This window comes from Ranitomeya imitator, chromosome 3, assembly GCF_032444005.1.
Source record: "Ranitomeya imitator isolate aRanImi1 chromosome 3, aRanImi1.pri, whole genome shotgun sequence".
NCBI classification, from domain to species: Eukaryota; Metazoa; Chordata; class Amphibia; order Anura; family Dendrobatidae; genus Ranitomeya; species Ranitomeya imitator.
This window is the reverse complement of record NC_091284.1, coordinates 769,216,921-769,239,886: the sequence shown is the minus strand read 5'-3', so window position 1 is coordinate 769,239,886 and position 22,966 is coordinate 769,216,921. Positions and strand designations below refer to the sequence as shown.

General features: G+C 43.7%; 1 protein-coding gene across 3 annotated transcripts in view; it reads right to left on the bottom strand.

Moving 5' to 3' along the window:
- ATP8A2 (ATPase phospholipid transporting 8A2) overlaps positions 1-22,966 on the bottom strand; it is a 1,056,467-nt gene that overhangs the window by 241,045 nt on the left and 792,456 nt on the right. The gene's annotated exons all lie outside the window — the stretch shown is intronic.

Sequence of the window (22,966 nt, the reverse complement as noted above, 5' to 3'; positions counted from 1 at the left end):
AAATCTCCTGCTTTGCACTGAACAGATGAGTGGCAAACATCCCAAAACATGTGTTTGCAAATAGAGATTCTGAATTGGCTTCTTATCCTAAGGGTACCGTCACACATAACGATTTCGTTAACGATATTGTTGCTTTTTGTGACGTAGCAACGATATCGTTAACAAAATCGTTATGCGTGACAGCGACTAACAATCAGGCCCCTGCTGGGTGATCGTTGGTCGCTGCGAATGATCAGGACCTTTATTTGGTCGCTGATCACCCGCTGTCATCGCTGGACCGGCATGTGTGACGCTGATCCAGCGATGTGTTCACTGGTAACTAGGGTAAACATCGGGTTACTAAGCGCAGGGCCGCGCTTAGTAACCCGATGTTTACCCTGGTTACCATTGTAAATGTAAAAAAAAAAACAGTACATACTCACATTCCGGTGTCTGTCACGTCCCCCAGCGTCAGCTTCCCTGCACTGTGTCAGCGCCGGCCGGCCGTAAAGCAGAGCACAGCGGTGACGTCACCGCTCTGCTTTACGGCCGGCGCTACACAGTGCAGGGAAGCTGACGCCGGGGGACCCGACAGACAATGGTAACCAGGGTAAACATCGGGTTACTAAGCGCGGCCATGGTTACCCGGGGACTTCGGCATCGTTGGTCGCTGGAGAGCTGTCTGTGTGACAGCTCTCCAGCGACCACACAACGACTTACCAACGATCACGGCCAGGTCGTATCGCTTGTGATCATAGGTGGCACTAGAATTCCTGTCCTCTTCTTCTCCAAAATGGCTATTAGTATACAAAAATACCCTAAGATTCGTGACTGTAGGTCGACATTGGGACTGTGCTAAGATCATGTGTCCCAGCTGTACATTTTAATTGCATATTTGTATTTTTCTAATAAATCTTTTTTTTTTTTTCAATATAAAATGCACCCACATTCCGGTGTCTGTCACGTCCCCCAGCGTCAGCTTCCCTGCACTGTGTCAGCGCCGGCCGGCCGTAAAGCAGAGCACATCGGTGACGTCACCGCTCTGCTTTACGGCTGGCGCTACACAGTGCAGGGAAGCTGACGCCGGGGGACCCGACAGACACTGGAATGTAAGTATGTAGTGTGTTTTTTTTTTTACATTTACAATGGTAACCAGGGTAAACATCGGGTTACTAAGCGCGGCCATGCGCTTAGTAACCCGATGTTTACCCTGGTTACCCGGGGACTTCGGCATCGTTGGTCGCTGGAGAGCTGTCTGTGTGACAGCTCTCCAGCGACCACACAACGACTTACCAACGATCACGGCCAGGTCGTATCGCTTGTGATCGTTGGTAAATCGTTTACTGTAACGGTACCTTAAGTCATGTGACAAGGCTCGTTAATGATTGCTACTTCCAATAGGTGGCACTAGAATTCCTGTCCTCTTCTTCTCCAAAATGGCTATTAGTATACAAAAATACCCTAAGATTCGTGACTGTAGGTCGACATTGGGACTGTGCTAAGATCATGTGTCCCAGCTGTACATTTTAATTGCATATTTGTATTTTTCTAATAAATCTTTTTTTTTTTTCAATATAAAATGCACCCATATGGTGTAAAAGTTCCCATTAAACATATACTAGCTAACTCCTGATCTCCAACAACTATGAGGATATATAAAAAATACAGTCATTTAATGGATGTAAAGCGCTCTGCAGCTGCCACTAAGGGCAGAATATGCACCTCCTGACACTTATGTAAATATCATACGCTATAAAATGACATCTACTTTTCCATCTGGGCTACATGAGATGTATTACAGCAGCTAGATCACATTCACTAAGGACCCCAGGTGCCCCCTCACTAAAGAGAGCAGAAGTAATCAGTAGTGCATTAAATATATGTAGATGTAAAGTAATGAACATTTTACTGCAAGTAGAGAAATGTGCCGCCATATGATCACAGAGGTGCTCACTTCTAGCAGCTATATTTATTACTTTAGTATTAAATACTGAGGTTATACTCCTCAGAGTTGTATCAAAGTATGGACTCCATTCACTGTACTTCCTAATGCCTTCAAGTTCTATGGAGATACAATGGCGTAACTAGTGTCTGACGGCCCCAATGCAAGATTTGGACTGAGGCACCTTTACCTTCCAACCTGAAAAACATAAACAAAACAAAAAATATATATATGCATACACGTGTATATATATATATATAAATATATATATATATATAGTGGTATGGCGACTGGTCATGTGTATATATATATATATATATATATATACATATATATATACCGTATATACTCGAGTATAAGCCGACCCGAGTATAAGCCGACCCCCCTAATTTTGCCACAAAAAACTGGAAAAACTTATTGACTCGAGTATAAGCCTAGGGTGGAAAATGCAGCAGCTACCGGTGAATTTCAAAAATAAAAATAGATGCTCCATACCATTCATTATTGCCCCATAGATGCTCCATATAAAGCTGTGCCACATATAATGCTGCATACCGTTCATTATTGCCCCATAGATGCTCCATATAAAGCTGTGCCACATATAATGCTCCATACCATTGATTATTGCCCCATAGATTATCCATATATAGCTGTGCCATATATATTGCTCTGCACCGTTCATTATGGCCCCATAGATGCTCCATATAAAGCTGTGCCCCATATACAATGCTCTGCATCGTTCATTATGGCCCTATAGATGCTCTTCATAAAGCTGTGCCCCATATACAATGCTCTGCACTGTTCATTATGGCTCCATATATGCTCCTTATAAAGCTGTGCCATATATAATGTTCTGCACCGTTTATTATGGCCCCATAGATGCTCAATATAAAGCTGTGCCCTATATGCTCTGCACCGTTCAGTTTGGCCCCATAGATGCTCATTATAAAGCTGTGCCTTATAGAATGCTCTGCACCGTTCATTATGGCCCCATAGATGCTCCACATAAAGCTGTGCCCTATATGCTCTGCACCGTTCATTATGGCCCCATAGATGCTCCACATAAAGCTGTGCCCTATATGCTCTGCACCGTTCATTATGGCCCCATAGATGCTCATTATAAAGCTGTGCCTTATAGAATGCTCTGCACCGTTCATTATGGCCCCATAGATGCTCCACATAAAGCTGTGCCCTATATGCTCTGCACCGTTCATTATGGCCCCATAGATGCTCATTATAAAGCTGTGCCCTATATGCTCTGCACAGTTCAGTTTGGCCCCATAGATGCTCATTATAAAGCTGTGCCCTATATGCTCTGCACAGTTCAGTTTGGCCCCATAGATGCTCATTATAAAGCTGTGCCCTATATGCTCTGCACAGTTAAGTTTGGCCCCATAGATGCTCCTTATAAAGCTGTGCCCTATATGCTCTGCACCGCTCATTATGGCCCCATAGATGCTCCTTATAAAGCTGTGCCATATATGCTCTGCACCGCTCATTATGGCCCCATAGATGCTCCTTATAAAGCTGTGCCCTATATGCTCTGCACCGTTCATTATGGCCCCATAGATGCTCCACATAAAGCTGTGCCATATATGCTCTGCACCGTTCATTATGGCCCCATAGATGCTCATTATAAATCTGTGCCCTATATGCTCTGCACCGTTCAGTTTGGCCCCATAGATGCTCATTATAAAGCTGTGCCATATATGCTCTGCACCGTTCAGCTTGGCCCCATAGATGCTCATTATAAAGCTGTGCCCTATATGCTCTGCACCGTTCAGTTTGGCCCCATAGATGATCATTATAAAGCTGTGCCATATATGCTCTGCACCGTTCAGTTTGGCCCCATAGATGCTCCTTATAAAGCTGTGCCATATATGCTCTGCACCGTTCAGTTTGGCCCCATAGATGCTCCTTATAAAGCTGTGCCATATATGCTCTGCACCGTTCAGTTTGGCCCCATAGATGCTCATTATAAAGCTGTGCCCTATATGCTCTGCACCGTTCAGTTTGGCCCCATAGATGCTCCATATAAAGCTGTGCCCTATATGCTCTGCACCGTTCAGTTTGGCCCCATAGATGCTCCACAGAAATCTGTGCCATATATAACGCTGCTGCTGCTCCCAGCATCCAGTCCCGGCGTCTCTCCGCACTGTCTGATCAGGCAGAGGGCGGCGCGCACACTATACATCATCGCGCCCTCTGACCTGCATAGTCAGAGCGGAGACACGCCGGGAAGATGGAGCGACGCCCGGCGTGTGGAACGGGGATAGGTGAATATGACATACTTATCTGCTCCCGGCGTGGTCCCTGGCTCCATCTCCCGGACAGCTGGTCTCCGGGTGCCGCAGCCTCTTCCTCTATCAGCAGTCACCGTTACCGCTGATTACAGAAATGAATATGCGGCTCCACCCCTATGGGAGTGGAGTCCATATTCATAAGTTTAATGAGCGGTCCCACGTGACCGCTGTACAGGGGAAGAGCTGCGGCACCCGAAGACAGTGTGACAGGCAGGGGCAGCGTCAGGACCGCTGGGACTAGGTAAGTATGCCTCAGACCTCTCCCCCTCACCCGCCGACCCTGCCACAGACTGTGACTCGAGTATAAGCCGAGAGGGGCACTTTCAGCCCAAAAATTTGGGCTGAAAATCTCGGCTTATACTCGAGTATATACGGTATATATATATATTGAGCCCTTCATCCTTGTATATATGTCCCTCATCCTGATATACAGTGGGGCAAAAAAGTATTTAGTCAGTCAGCAATAGTGCAAGTTCCACCACTTAAAAAGATGAGAGGCGTCTGTAATTTACATCATAGGTAGACCTCAACTATGGGAGACAAACTGAGAAAAAAAAATCCAGAAAATCACATTGTCTGTTTTTTTAACATTTTATTTGCATATTATGGTGGAAAATAAGTATTTGGTCAGAAACAATATTTCATCTCAATACTTTGTAATATATTCTTTGTTGGCAATGACAGAGGTCAAACGTTTTCTGTAAGTCTTCACAAGGTTGCCACACACTGTTGTTGGTATGTTGGCCCATTCCTCCATGCAGATCTCCTCTAGAGCAGTGATGTTTTTGGCTTTTCGCTTGGCAACACGGACTTTCAACTCCCTCCAAAGGTTTTCTATAGGGTTGAGATCTGGAGACTGGCTAGGCCACTCCAGGACCTTGAAATGCTTCTTACGAAGCCACTCCTTCGTTGCCCTGGCGGTGTGCTTTGGATCATTGTCATGTTGAAAGACCCAGCCACGTTTCATCTTCAATGCCCCTGCTGATGGAAGGAGGTTTGCACTCAAAATCTCACGATACATGGCCCCATTCATTCTTTCATGTACCCGGATCAGTCGTCCTGGCCCCTTTGCAGAGAAACAGCCCCAAAGCATGATGTTTCCACCACCATGCTTTACAGTAGGTATGGTGTTTGATGGATGCAACTCAGTATTCTTTTTCCTCCAAACACGACAAGTTGTGTTTCTACCAAACAGTTCCAGTTTGGTTTCATCAGACCATAGGACATTCTCCCAAAACTCCTCTGGATCATCCAAATGCTCTCTAGCAAACTTCAGACGGGCCCGGACATGTACTGGCTTAAGCAGTGGGACACGTCTGGCACTGCAGGATCTGAGTCCATGGTGGCGTAGTGTGTTACTTATGGTAGGCCTTGTTACATTGGTCCCAGCTCTCTGCAGTTCATTCACTAGGTCCCCCCGCATGGTTCTGGGATTTTTGCTCACCGTTCTTGTGATCATTCTGACCCCACGGGGTGGGATTTTGCGTGGAGCCCCAGATCGAGGGAGATTATCAGTGGTCTTGTATGTCTTCCATTTTCTAATTATTGCTCCCACTGTTGATTTCTTCACTCCAAGCTGGTTGGCTATTGCAGATTCAGTCTTCCCAGCCTGGTGCAGGGCTACAATTTTGTTTCTGGTGTCCTTTGACAGCTCTTTGGTCTTCACCATAGTGGAGTTTGGAGTCAGACTGTTTGAGGGTGTGCACAGGTGTCTTTTTATACTGATAACAAGTTTAAACAGGTGCCATTACTACAGGTAATGAGTGGAGGAAAGAGGAGACTCTTAAAGAAGAAGTTACAGGTCTGTGAGAGCCAGAAATCTTGATTGTTTGTTTCTGACCAAATACTTATTTTCCACCATAATATGCAAAAAAAATGATAAAAAAAACAGACAATGTGATTTTCTGGATTTTTTTTTCTCAGTTTGTCTCCCATAGTTGAGGTCTACCTATGATGTAAATTACAGCCGCCTCTCATCTTTTTAAGTGGTGGAACTTGCACTATTGCTGACTGACTAAATACTTTTTTGCCCCACTGTATATATTGCCCAGTATATTTCCCCCATCCTGGTATATGTTCCCCGTTCTGCCGCTGTTCTTTAAAGTATGGAAGAAAATAAACCATTATAGTCACCAGGGGCGTACATTGAAATCATGGAGCTCCATAGCAAATGTATAATGCAACCCCCATAGTCCTCCATATATTATACTGCACAGCCCATAGTCATCCATGTAGTATAATGCATCCCATAGTCATCCATATTAGTATAATACTCAGCCCATATCCTTCATATAACATAATACACAGCCCATACCCTTCATATAATATAATAAACAGCCCATTGTCCTCCATATAGTATAATGCACAGTCCATAGCCATCCATAAAGTATAACGCACAGCCTGTAGTCATCCATGCAGTATAATGCACAGCTCATAGTCCACCATAACGTATAATGCACAGCCCATAGTCATCCATAAAGCATAATGCATCCCATAGTTCTCCATATTGTTACGGCCGCCGCCGCTGCTTTCCATCCTCGCGCCGCTTCGGGCCGCCGGCGCGCTGTCCCGGTCTCCTTTGGTCGCTCCTCGCTTGGGTCCCGGCGCGTCGCTCCTCCGGACTCTTCTGCGGCGCCGACTTCTTCCACCACTGTTCATCCCCGCCGCACTGCTTCTGGGGAACGGCGCGCTCATCGTCCGCAGGCTCCGCCTCCTTCACATCCTGCTGAGGATGTTCGGTCTCTGCGCCGGCGCGCGGGGCTCTATGGAGGGCGCCTGCGCTCCGGTCTGACCTCTCCTGCTTCCGGGATCCGGTAGTTCAGCCAATCCCGGTAAGACCTGCTGTATTTCAGGCCACCTCCCCTGCTAGGAGGTGCCTGAGTGTCATTAGCTTCTTGCCTTTGACTCTGGCCCCTTCTGGTCTTGTGTGTCCTTGCTAGTCCAGTATCTTTCGCCTGCCTTTCGCCTGTGTTCCTTTACTTTACCCGTCATCTCTCCCGTTTCTCTTTTCAGTTTCGCCTCCGTCTCCTGTTTATTCCAGTACAGCTTGTCTTCCGGTATCCGTGTCGTCCATTGTGCTCCTGTTCTGCTGCCTCCGTGGTTCCCGCTCCTGAGTTCCGTTTTTTGTTTTTTTGTCTCTTCCCTGAGCCGTCCCTTCTGGTATCTGCTACTGTGGTTCGGTCTTCTCCGGGTCTGCTCCAGCCAGTCCCTGTATAGGGGTTGGTTAACATCTGGTCAGCTCGCCCGGAGATAGTACCTTGCCACGGTCCAGAGGGTCCACTCTCGCTTTTTGCTCTGACAGCATAACACATATAGTATAATGTACATCCCATTGTCAACCACATAGCCTAATGCACCCCATAGTCATCCATGTACTAGTATGGCCACTGATTTAAAAATACTTACCTTTCCCTCGCTCCCCTGCCACGCGGTGTCCTCTTGTGAAGCTGGCAGCTGACTTTGACATGTGAAGGGAGCATATAACGTCACTGGCAGGTGCCCCGTCATGTGTATGCCAATATCAGCTGCTTGCCTCTGACTGGCCAGCAGCATGTATTGTTGTGCATGGGTGGCTGTGCGTTGCAATGAACATCCAGTTGAAGTTTCTGCTGGCAACGGCGGGCCCCTGACCCACCAGGCCAAGTCGCGGCAGTGACCGTGGTCGTTACGCCCCGGTGGATATATTTTTGCCTCAGCAGGGCGTGGGCGTGGGAGCGCCACTTACCAGACCATATCTTTCAGGTTCCTCACACAGGGCAGCAGTTCTCTATTGTCTACCCACCACTACGATGCTATATAGCATTGGTCATACCTGTGATAAAGGAGTTGCTATATATTCCCATTGCTTGCATACCAAGCGATATATATGAATAAGACTCAGGATAGTCGAAACGTCATGTCACTACCCTGATCGCTTGTATACTTGTTCTTTGCTCCCAAGTTTAATAAAAATGAACCCTGATTTTTGCATACTTAACCATTAGAGTGTGTCTTCTAATTTAATTGATTGATTGGCCTTTCATAGTCCGTGGCACCAGCACCTCGTTCTAAATTGACTGAGAGCACACCATTGTACCCTATGTGCATGCCAACATCAGCTGCTTGCCTCTGACTGGCCAGCAGCATGTATTGTTGCACACGGGCGGCTGTGCGTTGCAATGCACATCCAGTTGAAGTTTCTACTGGCAACGGCGGGCCCCTGACCCGCCTGGCCAAGTCGTGGCAGTGACAGTGGTCGTTACGCCCCTGTGGAGATACTTTTTTTCTGTTAGATCTTGTATAAACCCAATAGAAACAAAAAAATGCATACCCTGCTGAATACTGTATAACCGATAAATATAGCTTCTAGAAATGAGCACCTATGTGATCAAAGGGCGGCACATTTCTCCACTTACAGTAAAACGATCATTACTTTACATCTACATACAGTGGGGCAAAAAAGTATTTAGTCAGTCAGCAATAGTGCAAGTTCCACCACTTAAAAAGATGAGAGGCGGCTGTAATTTACATCATAGGTAGACCTCAACTATGGGAGACAAACTGAGAAAAAAAAATCCAGAAAATCACATTGTCTGTTTTTTTTATCATTTTTTTTGCATATTATGGTGGAAAATAAGTATTTGGTCAGAAACAAACAATCAAGATTTCTGGCTCTCACAGACCTGTAACTTCTTCTTTAAGAGTCTCCTCTTTCCTCCACTCATTACCTGTAGTAATGGCACCTGTTTAAACTTGTTATCAGTATAAAAAGACACCTGTGCACACCCTCAAACAGTCTGACTCCAAACTCCACTATGGTGAAGACCAAAGAGCTGTCAAAGGACACCAGAAACAAAATTGTAGCCCTGCACCAGGCTGGGAAGACTGAATCTGCAATAGCCAACCAGCTTGGAGTGAAGAAATCAACAGTGGGAGCAATAATTAGAAAATGGAAGACATACAAGACCACTGATAATCTCCCTCGATCTGGGGCTCCACGCAAAATCCCACCCCGTGGGGTCAGAATGATCACAAGAACGGTGAGCAAAAATCCCAGAACCATGCGGGGGGACCTAGTGAATGAACTGCAGAGAGCTGGGACCAATGTAACAAGGCCTACCATAAGTAACACACTACGCCACCATGGACTCAGATCCTGCAGTGCCAGACGTGTCCCACTGCTTAAGCCAGTACATGTCCGGGCCCGTCTGAAGTTTGCTAGAGAGCATTTGGATGATCCAGAGGAGTTTTGGGAGAATGTCCTATGGTCTGATGAAACCAAACTGGAACTGTTTGGTAGAAACACAACTTGTCGTGTTTGGAGGAAAAAGAATACTGAGTTGCATCCATCAAACACCATACCTACTGTAAAGCATGGTGGTGGAAACATCATGCTTTGGGGCTGTTTCTCTGCAAAGGGGCCAGGACGACTGATCCGGGTACATGAAAGAATGAATGGGGCCATGTATCGTGAGATTTTGAGTGCAAACCTCCTTCCATCAGCAGGGGCATTGAAGATGAAACGTGGCTGGGTCTTTCAACATGACAATGATCCAAAGCACACCGCCAGGGCAACGAAGGAGTGGCTTCGTAAGAAGCATTTCAAGGTCCTGGAGTGGCCTAGCCAGTCTCCAGATCTCAACCCTATAGAAAACCTTTGGAGGGAGTTGAAAGTCCGTGTTGCCAAGCGAAAAGCCAAAAACATCACTGCTCTAGAGGAGATCTGCATGGAGGAATGGGCCAACATACCAACAACAGTGTGTGGCAACCTTGTGAAGACTTACAGAAAACGTTTGACCTCTGTCATTGCCAACAAAGAATATATTACAAAGTATTGAGATGAAATATTGTTTCTGACCAAATACTTATTTTCCACCATAATATGCAAATAAAATGTTAAAAAAACAGACAATGTGATTTTCTGGATTTTTTTTTCTCAGTTTGTCTCCCATAGTTGAGGTCTACCTATGATGTAAATTACAGACGCCTCTCATCTTTTTAAGTGGTGGAACTTGCACTATTGCTGACTGACTAAATACTTTTTTGCCCCACTGTATATGTACCTCATGTGCATTAGCTTTTACAGTCAGAGATTCTAGCAAATGCTAAAGATTAAAGAGTAATTTAATTTTGCACAACTACTGCTCCACCAAGAGGCCTGAAATAAAGAGATACACTGCAGGTTTTTGTTTAAAGGGGACCTGTCACCAGGTTTTTCTCATATAAACTAGGGCCAGCACCTGTATGCCCTCCTATACAGCATTCTAGAATGCCATCTATATGTCCCCAGTGAGCTCTCCATAAAAGGAAAAAGAGCTTTTATTATACTCACATACGGGTCGGCCCAGTATGATGAGCACCGATGGTCTTGACATGATGGCGCCTCCTGTCTTCCACACAGTGGCCTCGGTTTCAACTCTGCTGAAAAGCCTTTCATTAAGATTTTTGAAGGGACTGTGGGAATTTTTGCCCATATATCAACAAGAGAATTTGTGAGGTCAGACACTGATGTTGAATGAGAGGCCGAAGGTCAGAATCTCTACTTTAGTTCATCCCAAAGATATTTGATTGGGATGAAGTGTGAGCTCCCCCAACCATGTATTTTTGGCACTTACTTTGTGCACTGGGCACAGTCATGCGGGAACAGAAAAGGATCCTCCTCAAAATGTCTTCTATGCTGAAGGTTTTAGGCATGTGGGGAAAATGCTGCAAAGTAAGAATGCTTTAAAAAAAATAGAAGTGCTAATAAGTTTATTTTTTATAATTTACCAAAATGCAAAGTGAATGAATAAAATAGAAACCTGTAAATATGTAAATGACCTTTTCCAGGCAATGGGCTGGACATAGATCTGTATAAGAATCTGCCTCCAGAGTTTATTTTAATTCAAAGGGGGAGTTACCAGTGTGAGACATGGTACTAAGACACAACAGTAGAACTGAACTTTGTCTCATAAACACATTTGCTGCAGCTCTCACAGCTCTGCTGTAATGAAACCATGCCTGCTTGTGAGATGGATGCTGAGAGGAACTTTGCAGATGTGTCAGTTATAATCACACCCAACTCTACAGTGAGATCAGGAGAGCAGAGAGCCGCCATTACACATCACACTGGTAAGCATTACATATCACACTGGTGTCACTGGTAGCTATTACAGATCACACTGGTAAAGCCCTCTGTTATTTATAATAAGCTCTGGAGGCAGATTCTCAGGGAAATCTATGTCCGGCCCATAGATCTTAACAGCTGATTTACATATAAGAAAAACATGGATTTCTCTGCAATAAGACATCGGATCACAGATGTCAAAGTATCATTCTATTCAGCTTGCTATGACCTACATGCCCATATAGACGGCTTAGGAGGGTTGACAGATTTTCTTTAAATAGTGTGCCCCGCTACTTTTGTTCATATAGTGTATAAAGTGTTTATGGCTCTGTTTGCTGAGGATAGCTGTGTACAGCCGAGTAGAGCTCTTTTGCATTTAATTCCAGCTGTCACTGTTGCAGCCAGGCTTCCACCGATCACAACTTTTGACATGTCAATGTCATAAATATTCTAAAACTACAGGTACACTTTCAGACAGGTAGATTGGAAGTATGCTCCTCAATAGCCCTTTTTTTGTCTTTTTCTTAGCTCGGTGAAATCCTCCAGTGCGTTACTACTTAGCCTTAGGCATAGGGATGCATGACATGAATGAAACATGATTTACTTCTTAGAATAAAATGTCTAAAAGATTTACATTTTTTTCTTCAACTTTAAATAACAGATGTGAATATTTCAATGCTAAGAAAACGTCTCTTTCCTCTTTTTGTATATTTTGTGTCCCCTATTCGTGAGAGCAATAATCACTTAGTATATAATTTATTCCAATGAAAGAGAAAATGAGGAAATGAGCTATTTTTTTTTGCCCAAACTGTAATAATCACTTTCCCGATGTATCAGTTCATAGATTGACCCAGCATGACCATATAGATCATGTGTCAGTTACGTTGACATACGCTGGCATTAATGCCTCATGATGAAACCTGTCATTTTTTTTGTTTGTTTTTGGAGACAATTAAAGATGGACGGCCTGTATTATGTTTCATTCTGTTTTCTAAAGCTAAACACTTCTAGAATTATGGGTGTGTGCTTGTAAAACATAAAATCCAGATTTTATGCATTGTAGTGTTTCCCTCTCTGGTTGGCATAAGGCCTTAAATAGTGTTCATGCTGGCAACGCAGTTTTTGTCCAAACACAAGCAGTTTTTATTGCTTTCACGGGTTGTAGAGCACCAAAAACAAAATCAAAAACATAAATCTCTAGCCTTGACCAGGCGCTAACTAAACAGAAAAGATCCTGGCTACTCATACACGGCTGAGGTAGCCCTAGATCGGTCAAACAAGACAGCTATTGTCCAAAGCAACCACTGATATTTGTGGTTCTTTGCACACGGCCTGTGCAGACTCTTCTCAGAGAGGGATTCTGGCTTGTTTCTCTCTTGAGCTCCAAGACACATCCAGTCTGGTCAGCTTCCCCAGCAGACTAACTTAGAAGAACACGGAGCCTGTTTACATGCAGAGCTATCCAGGTGCACTAATCAAAGCCTGCAGAGCTAGGATTTAACCCTAGCTTACATGGCATTGCTACACTATACAGCATATACTGTATATTTCTATGTACACTGTGCATAAACTGAAAGCAGGCAATCAGTGGTGGGGATGGGGTTATATAAAGCTCATGAATATGGAAGACTACATGGCAGCAGGTTTACTAATCCTCTAGTGATAACCTCCTGTTGATAAGATAATGATTTTATCAAAAGTACAGCAAGCAGCCCAGTAAGTGACAAATCAGGGTCTTTGTCCCCAACATCATGCTGCTCTCAGATTAGGTTGCAAAAGTTGGTGACAGACTTCCTTCAACACATATCATCCCTTATAGTTTATCCTCATTAGCAGAAGTGTTTATCTCTGGAGGTCATAACTCATGAATTCATTCTATAGAGGGCCCATTGATTTTAACAGAAACAGTGTAATCCTTTATACTTCCAGTGGGGGGCATTGCAGGGAAATTGATTGCTGCCATGTTCCTCCATGTTTTACAAGTCGATCATTGAGTGTCACACATAGAGGGTAAACTGTAGTAAGCTTATTATCCAAGGAGCAAATAGAAACCATCTTAATGGGTTGCCCACTACTTATACTTATCCTAAAATGGGTCCGTGGTGGTTCAAAATCAATAAATAACCACATACAGTACTTACGGTACCTACTGGCCCTCCAACAGAACCAAAGAAGAAGAGCTTCACCTAGGTACAGTGGGTCTAGGTGCAAAATCTACAAAATTAGTTGTTACTGTTCCTATTTGTTAAGGAACTATTTGAATTGAAAAAGAAGTGTTGATTTCAATCAATAATGCATCCTTTTCCTTTAAAAAAAAATAAAAAATTAGCCATTATCTATTGGATTAATCCAATTGATGACGACCGATATTTTCGCCCTCTGCTCCTCTTTGGCGTGCCACCTTACATACTGTAATAATGGAGGTCAGCAGGGCCAGGAACAAAGAGGTAGAAGTGATGGGTCAGAACAGGCTCTCAAATATGAAGCTTGAATTTTAGGGTCTAGGGTTGAGTACTGAAGGCCAAGAATATGGTCTTCAAGGTTAAAATTGTTCTTGACATCAAGGCTGCGTTCACACTATGAGCTTTGGTGTGTTTTTTTGTTGTTGCGCATTTCTGCTATGTCAAAAAGCAAGTCATAGAGTACCAGCAATATATATGTGATTTATAGAAATCCCTGAAGAGGTTAACGTCCCTTTCTATGCTGGTTAGAAACATGCAGCTCCATTTCAGCTGCTTCTGATCTGGACATTACCTCTTCCTACATAAACTGGTCAAACCTTCTTGTCCCTGCTGGTGAAAGCTTTAGCACATAGCATAGGAAGACAAATCTAAGTGGTTTGAGTAGAATTATTGTAGAAGTGTTCTGTGGTTTACTGTAGTACCTGTGTGTTTATCTATTTGTCCCTTTTCCCATTTAGTTTATTCCTCCTTGCCCCTATCCTCCCACCTATTGTTGGTTAGTGCTTTTGTATTATAGAGGTTTTCTGTTATCCCTGCTTTGTGTCTTTACATTACATTTCTGTCCCATGCCTCATGGGGTGGGGAGGAGACAGATCTGGGTTTAACAGGAGCATAGTAAGGTCAGAGACTAGGGCCTCTCTACCTTCAAGAATACCCCTGGGGCAGGGATAGTTAGGGTCCCTTCTCCAGGGACACTGTCAAGCCCCTCTTCCTTACCGAAGACCGTCACAGAGTGACAGAAGTGGATGAGAAGCTAGTCAACAACTATGTCAATCACATACAGGTACTTGCATTCATGTGACGACTGTTCTAACTGGCAATAAAGGGTTATCCTGACAGTGTGCATATTGCAGGGTTCATCTTAGTTACATAGAGTGACAGCTGAAATTTATGTGCATCCAAGAAAAAAAATTTAAATGGTTATAAAGTAGTAATAATCAAATACAATAGGCTTAAATACGACTAGAGGTTGTTGCATATTGCCTCAAAGCCTGTAACAATTAGCTGAATATCCAGTGGGAAAACCATTTTTTCAAAACAGTTCAGTGAAGCAATTTACCACGTTGTCACCTCTCCCCATACTAGCCTATTATCACAGGGTTACCGAACAGAAAAGAGCCAGAAGACCGCAGCATCTGATTGCTCTTACTCTTGCACTGAAAAGAAGCACTTCTCTTTTTTAAATGGTGTTCATTTCTTTTGGCAGTACAGGGGTTAATAGACATGTTGGAAACTATGGGAATCTAAGCTCTCAGCTGAGCTCGGTTAGCCACTCCCTTCCCCTTTATAATCTGGGTCCTGATTCAAACCCATGTCAGAGCTAGCTTTTGCTGCATGGTTTGGAGGAGAGGTGTTTACTTGAGAAGGAGTTTTGGAGGGAGTTATCTGTGACTGTTGTGTGTTTTGTGAGTGTGATAATTCCCTTCCCTCTTACATTGGTTAATCCCCCCATCCTCCACTCCCCGATGCATTCCTCTGTTGTTTGTGTTGCCTTGTTCATCAAGTTGGTCTACTGTGTTACATTAGCGCCCCTCTTTGCTGGGTGGGTGAAGAGAACAGACGGAGGACTGATTCAAGAGATGCCCTGGCATCTTCACCTTTAGAAGTATCCAGGGGGAATAGGGCGTACTTGGGCGTCCCCTATTGGTAGGGACAGGGAAAGAACCCCTGGTCCTGCGTCACCCGACAGCTTGGTCATGACACCTATGTCTTGGAACTCAGCTTTCTACTTCACTTAAGTCACTTGTTATCCTGACCCTTTCAATCTTGACAAAATTGTTGGTACCTTTTCAAAACTGTGGGTAAACAACTTTGTTTCAAGCATGTGATTCTCGTTCAAACTCACCTGTAGCAAGTAACAGGTGTGGGCAATATGATAATCACACCTGAAACCAGATAAAAAGGGGAGATGTTGACTCAATCTTTGCATTGTGTGTCTGTGTGTGCCACACTAAGCATGGAGACCAGAAAAAGGAGAAGAGAACTGTTTGAGCAGGCGTACTTATCTGCCCTGTTGAGGGCAGAGCAAAGTACTGGAGTGCGTAGGCCCTGGGAAAGGTCAGAGAGGCCAGCGCCTGCGCACTGCAGGACTGTGCTCTGCCCTCAACAGGAAAGATAAGTATGCCTGAGCAGGAGCGCAATGCCGAGCTGTGTGGATGATGCAGGGACGTGTCATCCACATGAAGCAAATCGGAGGACAGCATCGCAAGAAGATGGGAGGCACAGGACCAAGAAGAGTGACACTCATCGGACCGGACCGCCCCCAGGTGAGTATAATAAAAGTTATTTTTCTTCTCTTCCAGGTCGGGATGGGGGCCAATGTACAGCATTACAGAATGCTGTATATAAGCCCTGAAAGGCGGTGGCCGTGACTCGTATCGGCCAAACCTGGTGACAGGTTCCGTTTAAAGAGGTGGCCCCAGGGCAGAATTTGTTTTGGGACTCAGGAACGCCACGTTTCGCCCATGATAATGTGATTTTAGTGTTTCTAGCAATAAGCTGCTCTCACTGTGTATATCCTGAAAACAGAACTCAATAAAATAACAATAACTGAGGTAAACGTGAAGTGGACAGAGACCTTTGTAACACATCAGCCCAATAGGGCAATGGCCGATCTCAGCTGTCATATATTTCTTATTAGATGAGTGCTGCCCTGAACCTTATCTCAACAACACACATGTGATTTGCAAATTTTTTTCTGATGCAAATGAATGGAGGAAGAGAAAAAAAACCTTTTCCTCTTCCAAAGTATCCAGCTCGTGATTGCGTTGTGGTGTATCAGGGCCCCTTGTAACAAAGGCGACGATTCAACCCACCGGACACATGAACAGGTCTGCTCCCTACAACTGTGCTGCTATTCCCTCAGCCGCACACTCACAGATCGCAGTATCGTTGTAGTATCCAACATAAGAAACGCTCAGCTATGCTGAAGAATAGGCCTGTTGAGAGAGTAAGGCGTTTTGGTCTGGAATTTGCTGCCCACATTGTTTGTTTTTTCCCCTTGAATCAGTAACCTGGAAATGACCAGTTCCTGGAATAATTAGCTAAATAATCCTATACAAGGCGTGCACAGTAACCCCGCTTCCTATAAAACCGGCTCTGCATAATGTAGGCGTCAACAGATAGTTACTAATGTTTTTCAGTTGATTTCTCAGCCGGTGTATTAGCACGTCGTATAAAGAAAGCAGCCTGCACAGGCATTAGAGTATACTGACTTGTGTAATAATTGCACATTTTTTTACTTAACTGTAGTGTGAACATATTGTCAGAAAATAACATGTAATCTAAAATCTAAAGAGGTTGTCTATATACAGTGTATATATATATATATATATATATATATATATATATATATATATATATATATATATATTTTCACCATTGATGTGATCTTTAGCCATAAATAAATAAGCTGAGAAGAGCTGAGAAAAAGACAGATAAAAGAGTTAGAAACTTTCCCATCAGACCAAACTCATTGAGTGATTTAGTCTGAAACTAAAATTGATTTAATCCTTAATCTCTGTCTTTTTAAAGGGGTTGTCAGCTCTAAAATGAAAAGTTTGCAGTGACTTTGTATGACTGCAGACTTTTGAATCCCCCCAGGTCACACACTGTGTGCTGCGAGGAGTCGCCGGTTTCTGAGCCAGAAACAGCGGTGATGTATATGATGTGCATACTCTCGGGCAGAAGCTGTCTAGTGGGCATGGCTTTGCACCATATAAATGTATGGAGCGAGGGCATGGCCATCTAGTGACCACGACCATCTAGTGGGCGTGCCCGTCTAGTGAGCACAATCGTCCAGTGGGCGCAGCTGTCTAGTGAGCAGAATCGTCTAGTGGGCACAATTGTCCAGTGGGCGCGGATGTCTGGTGGGCACGCACGTCTAGTGGGCACAATTGTCCAGTGGGCGCGGATGTCTGGTGGGCACGCCCGTCTAGTGGGCACAATTGTCCAGTGGGCGCGGATGTCTAGTGAGCACGATCGTATAGTGGGCACGGCTGTCTAGTAGGTACAGCCTCGCTTTGTACACTTGTATGGAGCAAGGCTGCGCCCATTAGACAGTTCCTACCTGAGAGTACGCATATCGCATACAACGCTGCCATTTCAGGCCCAGGAACCGGCGAATCATAGCAACGCTCACGGCATGCACTGGGGGGATTGCACTGGGGGGATTCAAAAGACTGCAGTCGCACAAAGTGACTGCAGACTTATTCATTTACACCAGACAAGCCCTTTAATGTAATTATCTAATTTCTTTTCTAATATACTTTAATTAAAAATTCCCTACCGAATTGTTTTATTTTTTCCCCCCAACTTTCTATTTGATGATATTTTGCTTGAGAATCTCTCGTACATAACCGGGATACTCCAAGAAAACGTTATTAGGGGGAGAGGCTTCTGCACCCTTCCTAAAACGAAGAGTCATCAGTGACATCCATTTCAGGGGGCGTACTAGACTCCCCTCTACTGAGCGTGCGTCTGTTGTCAATTCAGACAGGTTGTCAGTAGGATCATGTCATTGTGCAGTATACACAGTGACACTGCGCAAACCTCCTTAAATTTAATTACAGTATCTATCTATATTATTGCAAATGACACATGTATTGTTATACACATGTTTATTTCCTCACCCATCCCTTGTAGATTGTGAGCCTTCGCGGGCAGGGTCCTCTCTCCTCCTGTACCAGTTGTGACTTGTATTGTTCAAGATTATTGTACTTGTTTTTATTATGTATACCCCTCCTCACATGTAAAGCGCCATGGAATAAATGGCGCTATAATAATAAATAATAATAATTTCCTTTGCGTCTATTGGAATAACATAAACCCCCCCCCCCCACAAATTTTCACAGAAAACCCCCAAAATGGCCTGGACAAGATTGTTAGCACCTTTACAAAATTGTGGGTAAACAACTTTGTTTCACACTTGGCAAGTAACAGATGTGGGCAATAAGAAAGTACACCTGAAGCCAGAAAAAAAGGGGAGACTCATTCCTTGCATTGTGTGTGCCCAGTGTCAGAAAGCTGGGTTTCCGTCCTAGGTTATGGGTCTTCCAGGAGGACAATGACACCAAACATACTTCAAGAAGCCCCCAGAAATGGATGAAAACAAAGCGCTGGAGAAATATGAAGTGGCAAGCAATGGGTCCGAATCTAAATCCCATTGAACACTTGTGGAGAGATCTTACAATTGCTATTGGGAGAAGACGCCTTCAAATATGAGAGACCTGAAGCTGTTTGCAAAGGAAGAGTTGTCCAAAATTCCAGTTGAGAGGAGTAAGAAGCTTGTTGATCATTATAGGAAGAGATTGATTGTAGTTATTTATTCCAAAAGGAGTGCAACAAAATATTAAGTTGATGGTGCCAATAATTTTGTCCAGACCATTTTTTTTTTGAGAAACGATATCTAATTTGCCTTTTTTCTCTATTATTTGTGTTGTTCCAATACACACAAAGGAAATAAACATGTGTATAACAAAAAGGCAATCTCCACATGTATTTAAGCTGTCTAGCAGCCGAAAATCATGCAGCTGCGTCAACACAAACGAAATCTCCGAGGACGCCGAAATACTCGGAGACCACCCGAGCATACTCGGAAAAACTCTAGTAACGAGCATACTCGCTCATCACTAGTGCCAACACTTTCAGACATAACTGTATATATATATATATATATATATATATATATATACACACAGTACAGACCACAAGTTTGGACACACCTTCTCATTTAAAGATTTTTCTGTATTTTCATGACTATGAAAATTGTACATTCACACTGAAGGCATCAAAACTATGAATTAACAAATGTGGAATTATATAATTAACAAAAAAGTGTGAAACCACTGAAATTATGTCTTATGTTCAAGGTTCTTCAAAGTAGCCACCTTTTGTTTTGATGACTGCTTTGCACACTCTTGGCATTCTCTTGAAGGGCTTCAAGAGGTAGTGACATGAAATGGTCTTCCAACAATCTTGAAGGAGTTCCCAGAGATGCTTAGCACTTGTTGGCCCTTTTGCCTTCACTCTGCGGTCCAGCTCACCCCAAACCATCTCGATTGGGTTCAGGTCTGGTGACTGTGGAGGCCAGGTCATCTGGCGTAGCACCCCGTCACTCTCCTTCTTGGTCAAATAGCCCTTACACAGCCTGGATGTGTGTTTTGTGTAATTGTCCTGTTGAAAAATAAATGATGGTGCAACTAAACGCAAACCGGATGGAATAGCATGCCGCTGCAAGATGCTGTGGTAGCCATGCTGGTTCAGTATGCCTTCAATTTTGAATAAATCCCCAACAGTATCACCAGCAAAGCACCCCACACCATCACACCTCCTCCTCCATGCTTCACGGTGGGAACCAGGCATGTAGAGTCCGTCCGTTCACCTTTTCTGCGTCACACAAAGACATGGTGGTTGGAAACAAAGATCTCAAATTTGGACTCATCAGACCAAAGCACAGATTTCCACTGGTCCATTCCTTGTGTTCTTTAGTCCAAACAAGTCTCTTCTGCTTGTTGCCTGTCCTTAGCAGTGGTTTCCTAGCAGCTATTTTACTATGAAGGCCTGCTGCACAAAGTCTCCTCTTAACAGTTGTTGTAGAGATGTGTCTGCTGCTAGAACTCTGTGTGGCATTGACCTGGTCTCTGAGGCTGGTGACTCGGATAAACTTATCCTCAGAAGCAGAGGTGACTCTTGGTCTTCCTTTCCTGAGGCAGGCCTCATGTGAGCCAGTTTCTTTGTAGCGCTTGATGGTTTTTGCCACTGCGCTTGGGGACACTTTCAAAGTTTGCCCAATTTTTCAGACTGACTGACCTTCATTTCCTAAAGCAATGATGGCCACTCGTTTTTCTTTACTTAGCTGCCTTTTTCTTGCCATAATACAAATTCTAACAGTCTATTCAGTAGGACTATCAACTGTGTATCCACCAGACTTCTGGTGCACAACACAACTGATGGTCCCAACCCCATTTATAAGTCAAGAAATCCCACTTATTAAACCTGACAGGGCACACCTGTGAAGTGAAAACCATTCCCTGTGACTACCTCTTGAAGCTCATCAAGAGAATGCCAAGAGTGTGCAAAGCAGTCATCAAAGCAAAAGGTGGCTACTTTGAAGAACCTAGAATATAAGACCTAATTTCAGTTGTTTCACTCTTTTTTTGTTAAGTATATAATTCCACATGCGTTAATTCATAGTTTTGATGCCTTCAGTGTGAATTTACAATTTTCATAGTCATGAAAATACAGGAAAATCTTTATATATAAATACTGCAGTTTTGACTCTGAACATTGGAGAAGAAATATAGGGTGACATTTCCAGTCTTGTGCAGCCCACTTCTCAGCTTTACTTTATAGACTTAGACTGAACATACACATTAGCTTACGCTCTAACATTTCCATCTTTTGGCAATGCTGGGCCCTGCAAGGTAACACCCACAAACGTTCCAGAAATACACACTTTTGGGCAAATTTGCTTAAACCCTGTCCCCTTTGTCACATGTTTCATGGGATGCATCCTTGCAGCGCTGGGGTCCTGGGTTTAAATCCCACCCAGGGCAACATCTGCAAGGAGATTGTATGTTCTCCCCCTGTCTGCTGGGTTTCCTCCAGGTTCTCTGGTTTACTTTCACACTCCAAAGACATACAGATAGTGATGACAATGTATGTGAAGCGTTGCGGAATAAGATAGCGCTATATAAACAAAAGCATCTAATATATAATTGCCTAGAATACTACTTCCTGCAATTTGTGCCAACTTCCGTGGCTTTGTCCGGAGCTAATGTCCGGAGCTAATGTCCGGAGCTAATGTGCGGAGCTAATGTCCGGAGCTAATGTCCGGAGCTAATGTTCCGAGCTAATGTCCGGAGCTAATGTCCGGAGCTAATGTCCGGAGCTAATGTCCGGAGATAAGTGACGTCAACAGTGTCCAGTGTCTGATTGGTTGCCGCCTGCTGCGAGCGACCAATCAGAAACGTGCCGTACTGTGACACACTCCGCCCGCCATTTTGGTGTGATTTTTGAATTTTTACCTCACAGAAGTTTCTACTGCGTGGAGGCGGGCCCAGTGACGTTGCTCTTCAAGCACCTGCCGAATTTCGTCAAAAAAATGATAATACCATTTACCAAAACTATATATATTTAGTTGTGAAGTGGTTCAGTGACATTTTCACACCAATTTTGAACTTTTGTTTGGTGTTTTCTCCATATACTGCCTATTATTTTTGTTCTTTCTTACTATTATTTATTAATTGTATTATTCTTACATTTGAATAAATAAAGTATATATGGATTCTAGACTCCCGATTCTTTAGAATCGGGCTGCCATCTAGTAATAAATAATTAATAATGGGACAATGCAATTAAAAACAGGATAGTAAGGGGACATATTAGATTAAATATAGGCCAAACCAGACAACTAATATGTAAGGCGGCCTCCCAGCTCTCCTAGATAATATAAGGGAAAGGAAGGATCAGGCATGATCCTTTCATCATCTCCAGCAATCCCGTTTACAATGATTTCAAAGGTGGCGTATACAGGAACATTGCTCCATTTAAACAGGGAACTCCAGAGCCCAGATCCGAGCACTTTTGGATTGCTGGGAGTCCCACTGGTCAGGCCCATGACGATCACCAATTTATCCCCTATCATATGGATAGAGGATAACTTTCGTTTTTTGGGGGGATTGCTCTATCTGTATTCAACATAAAATACAGTTAGGTCCATATATATTTGGACAGAGACAACATTTTTCTAATTTTGGTTATAGACATCACCACAATGAATTTTAAACAAAACAATTCAGATGCAGTTGAAGTTCAGACTTTCAGCTTTCATTTGAGGATATCCACATTAAAATTGGATGAAGGGTTTAGGAGTTTAAGCTCCGTAATATGTGCCACCCTGTTTTTAAAGGGACCAAAAGTAATTGGACAGATTCAATAATTTTAAATAAAATGTTCATTTTTAGTACTTGGTTGAAAACCCTTTGTTGGCAATGACTGCCTGAAGTCTTGAACTCATGGACATCACCAGACGCTGTGTTTTCTCCTTTTTGGTGCTCTGCCAGGCCTTCACTGCGGTGGTTTTCAGTTGCTGTTTGTTTGTGGGCCTTTCTGTCTGAAGTTTAGTCTCTAACAAGTGAAATGCTGCTCAATGTGTTTGAGATCAGGTGACTGACTTGGCCATTCAAGAATATTC